Source organism: Triticum aestivum, chromosome 2D (genome assembly GCF_018294505.1).
Source record: "Triticum aestivum cultivar Chinese Spring chromosome 2D, IWGSC CS RefSeq v2.1, whole genome shotgun sequence".
Classification (NCBI taxonomy): Eukaryota; Viridiplantae; Streptophyta; class Magnoliopsida; order Poales; family Poaceae; genus Triticum; species Triticum aestivum.
In genome coordinates this window covers 81,280,600-81,287,427 of record NC_057799.1, presented here as the reverse complement: position 1 = coordinate 81,287,427, position 6,828 = coordinate 81,280,600, and positions in this window count along the sequence as shown.

Sequence of the window (6,828 nt, the reverse complement as noted above, 5' to 3'; positions counted from 1 at the left end):
TCCTATGGACTCAATGTGATCTTGGATCACTAAAATGAAAATGTAGAGTCTTTAGCTTTAGAGCTTGAGCCAATCTTTTGTCCTTAGCATTTTGAGGGGTCCACATTCCTAATCCATGCCATGCCAATCATTGAACTTTCCTGAAATATTTATCTTGAAATAGCATTAGTTCAATGAGCTATATGTTGTTAGTAATTACCAAAACCACCCAGGGATAGTTGCACTTCCATATGGGCCTCAATTTGACCCAAAACATGGCAGGTTGTTAATGGGCCAGCCCACTAGTCTCGGAAAAAACATGGTGAGCCTTTAGCTGGGCCGGCCTTTTCACCGGAATAGGCCTCTGTTGGATCGTGCCATGTGTCGACGTATCGTAGGCGCCTCCTGTCCAATGAGTGGATGACATCTGTCCAAACGTTGAGCCAAGACGTGTTTCCTCCGGCCAATGAGAATTTTACACGTGGAAAATCCCCATTGGTCCGGGCTGTTAACGGGTTATCGGATCCAAAACCGGACCCAATAGCTTAACGGTGACCCGTTACGGTCGATGCCACGTGTCGGTCACCCTTGACGAAAGCACTTCTATGACGCGTGATTTATCGTCATGCAAGTGGACACTTCCGTGATGATAATTTTGGTAATGTCATGGAACACTTCTACGACAGCACAGGTATGACTATCTTGATTCTGTCATAAAATCTTCATGGATGTACATGCATGACAAAAAACGTGACCTACTGTGACAAACACGTATCATCATGGAAGTGTATTTTGTTTTGTAGTGCACCTATCGGAACCACGCCAAAAATCTCCGTATCTACATTGTGTTTGCTCCCTCCAAACTCCTTCCCTTTACCTTCATATGCAATGATTTACATTCCACTGCTATACTCTTAGAATGCATGTGTAGGTTGATTGCTTGACTTGTGTTAAGTTGCTAAAATCTGCCAAAACTTAAAATTGGGAAAAGGCTAGATTTTTATTTGGTCAAGTAGTCTAATCACCCCCCTCTAGAAATACTTTCGATCCTACAAGTGGTATCAGAGCTTTGGTCTCCATTTGCCTTGATTTCCATAGCTTTGGTGATCATAGCCTTGGTTTCAAAACCTAGGAGAGTATGGCATCTAGCGAGGGAAATTACCACCGTAGAGGTCCTTACTTTGATGGTACTAATTTTGCTAGTTAGAAGCATAAGATGAAAATGCATATTCTTGGACATAACCCCGCCGTTTGGGCTATTGTGTGTATTGGATTTCAAGGTGAATTCTTTGATGGGAGAGAACCCAACCGTGAAGCTACCGCGGAAGAGTTGAAGATGCTGCAATACAATGCTCAAGCTTGTGATATCCTCTTCAACGGATTGTGCCCCGAAGAATTCAACAAAATCAGCCGTCTTGAGAATGCAAAGGAAATTTGGGATACTTTGATTGATATGCACGAAGGTACCGACTCCGTCAAGGAATCCAAGTCAGCTTGAGAAGTTCAAAATGAAGGATGCTGAAGGTGTCGCTAAAATGTACTCTAGGCTTGCTCTCATCACAAATGAGATTGCCGGCTTAGGAAGTGAAGAGATGACCGACAGATTCATCATCAAGAAGATCCTAAGAGCCTTGGATGGAAAATATGATACCATGTGCACATTGATCCAAATGATGCTCAATTACAAAGATCTCAAGCCAACGGAAGTCATTGGAAGAATTGTTGCTCATGAGATGTCACTCAAGGATAAGAAGAGCTTCACAACAAGTCTAGTGGTGCTTACAAAGCCTCATGTGATGCTCCTGCATCATCAAGTGAGAAACAAGCCTTCAATAAGGAGTTGAGCCTAATGGTGAAGAATTTCAACAAGTTCTACAAGAGTAGAAGCAAAGAAAGAAGTTCCAAGTCAAGGTCCTACAATGACAAAAGATCTTCTAGTCGTGAGCACAATTGCTACAATTGTGGAAGACCCGGACAGTACTCCAATGAGTGTACGGCTCCCTACAAAAGAAGAGAAGACTCGCCTAAAATCAGAAGTAGAAGAGAAGAATCACCTCCAAAAGAGAGAAGGAGTAGAGATGATCGTTATGAACGAAGAACCTCTCGCAAAAGCAAGGGTTCGTAAAGGAAGGACAAGTCATCAAGGAGCTACACAAAACGAAGACATCAAGCTCACGTTGGTGAATGGGTGTCCGGCTCCGACTCCGACCATCACTCCGAGAGAAGTTATCACTCCGACTCAGAATATACTCAAGATGAAAGTGTTGCAGGTCTAGCACTTGTGTCAGCCAACTCCTATGACATATTTGACTCACCAAATGAAGGAATTGGAAAATGCTTCATGGCTAAAGGCCCAAAGGTATCACACCCCGAGTATGTTGATTTCAATAGTGATGAAGATGATTTTCTAGGTGATGATGATTTACTTGTTGACAACTCTAGTGATGAAAACTATGACCAACTTGATCTTAATCATGCTAATCAAGATAAAATGAATGACGATGATACGAAGGAGATTGAGCATCTAACTAAAGAACCAAACACTCTTAAGTTAGCTCATTAAACTACCTTAGAAGATCATCGAGAGCTTTTAAAGACTTATGAGAAGCTACGCTTTGAAAAGCTCAACCTTGAGCAAGAGCATGGGTTCTTAAAAACAATCAATGATGATCTTCATAAGAAAAGTTCTTCTTACATTGCCAAGCATTTACTCTTGTCTACTTACATGCCACAAGTGAAATCTAGCTACAAGAACAAGAAAGATTCTTCTTCTAGTAGTAACAATAATCATGTTAAATCCAATGTTGTTGCTTCTAGTAGTTCTCTTGATTCCACTAATGATTCTCTTAGCCAAGTTACACTTGAGCAAGAAAATAGGTTATTGAAGGGAATCTATTATATGTAAAAAGCAATTAACGGGTTAACCAGAAGCAAGAGAAATACCGTAAAATCCCACATTAATTAGAAAATACCAACCGTTAATACAGAGGATCTCTTAAATTATGAAACCGTGACCGTACAATCTGCGTAACATCACATGGTGGACCTGAGACTTTTTTTCGAATTGCACGTGACAACTTAGATAGGAGTGCATGGAAGTTATCTGATAGATTAACAAAAAAACATGTTTTATTCCCTCCAAAAAAACATGTTTTATCCCCTAAAACAAATACCATGTTTTAATTAGATCTCAACCCCTACAAAAATTTAGGTCTCAACATGAAACTAAAAAAAGCAGATCTCAACCTCACGCTCCCGTCCTCGTACCTACACGGCGAACGACTAAAAGAGAAGAAAGTTTCAATGTTTTTACGAGAAACCCTATCCAACATCTACAACCATGTAGTCTTCTCCAATCCCTCGCACGCACGTCCGGTGTCCCACGGGGTTCCCCTCAATCTCTACCAGGTTGATTTGAACCTCTCCAATTCCTCGCACGCATGTCCGGCGTCCCATCGATTTCCCCTCGATCTCCACCACGTTGATTTGTGTGACGTACAGAGTCAAGATAGCACCGGCGGCTGCCCAAATCATCAAATCTCATAGCCACCAGAATTACGTGGATGGGCTGGCAGATTGGTTGACCTACGTAGCATAGAAGATTGCGTTGGCGGCTGGCCAAATCATCATCTCATTGTTGCTAGATTTATGTGGATGCAGATGGGATGACGTACATAGCAGAGACGATTGCGCCAGGCGGTCGGACGAACCATGACCTCAACATCACTAGATTTACATGGATGTGCTGCTGATTGGTTCAGGTAACTGGCAGAGAAGCTGCATGGCGGCTGCCCAAATCATGATGAAGTCAACGTGATGGTAGCAGATTTATTGATGTACATAAGAGAGCTGCTCGCTTTTCATGCATGTGTGTATCTCCTTCCTCAACAGTTCGTGAAATACATGCTGCATCTAGCCATCCACCCGTTATTCATGTCCCCGGTCGCATAGCAAGGAGTTGCTGGTGTGCCAGCTTTAGAAGGTAATTGTGTGATTATTGTTTATTCTTTTAACTTTCTATACGTATATACCTTGAGGAAAGAGGTGGAGGAGCCTTGGGGCAATATATCAATAGAGAATATGTGAGACATAGAATCCCAGTCAAACTCAAGGCGTTAGGGAGACACGAAACGATCCCAACACTAGGCTATGACTACATCCAGTATGTACCTTGATTGGATCCAGGGAATTATATATATATCAATAAAAATTTGGGGAAAAATGAAGTCGATACATTGAGTGTTATAGCATGCAGTGTCTCAAGGTAGTTTATTCGACGGGACGATTATGGCATTAGCAGCACCAACTTATTTTCCCTTCGCTATAAATTCTACGTAAAAGGGACAATGCAGAGTGATTCTTAATTAATGAAATTAAGTGAAATAGAAGAAAAAAATATAGTTAGTGTTTCAGTTGCCATAAATCTCAACACTCCTGTAAGAAACCCTCTGTCGATGAAACTGTTAAGTCTTATCCAACCTACATGCATCCTTGCCTGACATGATATATATACATCATGGCAGAGAATAATGAGTAGCAGAAAGTGTATTTTCTCATACTTTATGTTAATTTTGAGAGATGTATTTCCATGTTCAGATCATGTCACGATACGGATATGTTTTCCTGTAGGAGAAGAGGATCATGGACGTTGTGGCCGGCCGGCCGGAAGAAGGAAGGAACATGTTATTTTCTAACATTTTCTCTTCCATGTGTGGATCTTGACCTCTCCGTGATCGTCCTTGTGCTGCCAGCCCTCTGATCTGTGTGGCCGTAAGTCTTCTTCGGGAGCTCCGCCAGGAAGAAAATTTTGTATAGTTCCTAGGTGAATATGAACTCCTTTTCTACGTCATAGTCAAGCGCATCGCTACTGTCCTGGTCTTTACGGCACAGCGTTGGCCTAAATTACGGCCGTGCTAGCTTGCTAGCTATGATGCTGATGCAAGGTATGCATAGGTATTCTATATATATATGCTGATGCATTAGCAGCATTACCAGTTCCAGGTCTGCATGCATCCATAAGAAAAAAGCGCCAAGTCTGCATGCAAAGGTATGCATCGATATGTCATATTCCAAATTTCCAATCTACTCCCTCCGTTCCTAAATATAAGTCTTTCTAGAGATTTCACTAAGAGACTACATACGGATGTATATAGACATATTTTAGAATGTAGATTCACTCATTTTGCTCCGTATGTAGTCCCTTATTGGAATCTCTTAAAAGACTTATATTTTGGAATGGAGGGAGTACATACGTACTGATGCATATATAGTCCATGTCTGCATGTTGATATTGCTAGGAAGAGTTTGCAACTCAGTGTAATTAGATACTCATGGCATCCTCGCCGCCGATGACACATGGCACCTAAAGAGGCAACAGAATTGACGAACGAACCGGTGAAATAAGCAAAACATGAAGGGTCGAGGAACGAGCCAGCAACGAAAGCGTGGCTGCGCGGGCATGGTAGCGATACGAGCCTGGAGATTTTCTGGCCGAGCTCTTCAATAGCATCGCCATCATGATCCCATGAAGCACGAGGTTGGTCCATCTGACATGAACCTGTTTTTCGATAAAGGGTGAGTTTTATTGGCTCAAATGGAGCATTGAGGAGATAAAATATGAGCACACATCCGGCCTCTGCATAATTAAAATGCACACAGTCAACCCAACACACACCAAAAAAATAAAAATGCCAATAACTAGCAAGGTCAGAAGACCAAAAGCTATGCAAAGGCGTGGAGTAGAGAAAATAAAAAGGAAAAAAAACTCCAAAGCGATCAGATCAGCAATGGACAAACTACAACTAAGACCATATCCGCACCAACCATTGACATCACATGGAGGCCGATGTTCTTCAACAGCAACGCCTTTAAGAAGGAAGCGACACTCAAGCGCCGCCATTGCCGGATCCAACCACAAAGGCCGGAATCAAAGTTTTCACCCTGAAAGATAGTCTGAACATATCCGAACAATGCCTCCAACAAGGTAACGACATAGAAAACATCGCCATTGCCAGGTATGACCACTCGGGTCTGACCTAGGCTTTCACCCCGGAGCTCGAGACCAGGTGCTCAAACACCACCATCAAAGCCACCCATGTGTTGTCGCCACCACTTTTCCGCAATACCGGCAGCTACAATTTGACCGCCGCCGCCCCACAAAACATCCTTGTGCGTCAAGTCGTTGTCCATAGTTTGTAACACACCACAGAAAGTCATCCACCGGATCAAGAGATAACACCTCCTGAAGTCTTTTCGATAACCTCGCTGTCGTGGATCCATAGGAAGTCACTGCAGAACAGTCAGCAGTCACCACCGTCTGGCCAATTTGATCTAAATCACCACCATCAACTCAGGATCGCAACGACAGCGGCCCGCACCGCACACGCAAAAGGCCACCTCATCGCGGCAACCCCACATGTCCAGAGACCGTCATGGTCGGAGCAATGTCATGAAAGATGCACCGCCAAAAGTAGCTGCCGCAGTGGAACGAGCAACGTTGCGACAGCAACCACGACGCCAGAACCACCACCACCGATCGAGGGAGTGGGCGGGGGACCGGAGTAGTGTCGACAGAGAACCGCCACGAATCTTCAACCCTCTGCCAAAGGCACGCTGTGACACACAGACCATGGACAGGGGATGGTCAGCCAGATCCGATCTGGAGCCATGAGAGGGTGGTCCGCCAGATTTCATCTGGAGCCATCACGGGGTTCCTCCAGCTCGTCGTGGTGGAGGAGGCGATCCGCCCCGCCGCAGCCCGGCTAGCTGGAACCAGATCTCAGGGGTGGAGGGGTGATGTAGCCGCGGGGTGTGATGTTGAGAGCGGAAGTGCCCCGCCGCCGCCATCCC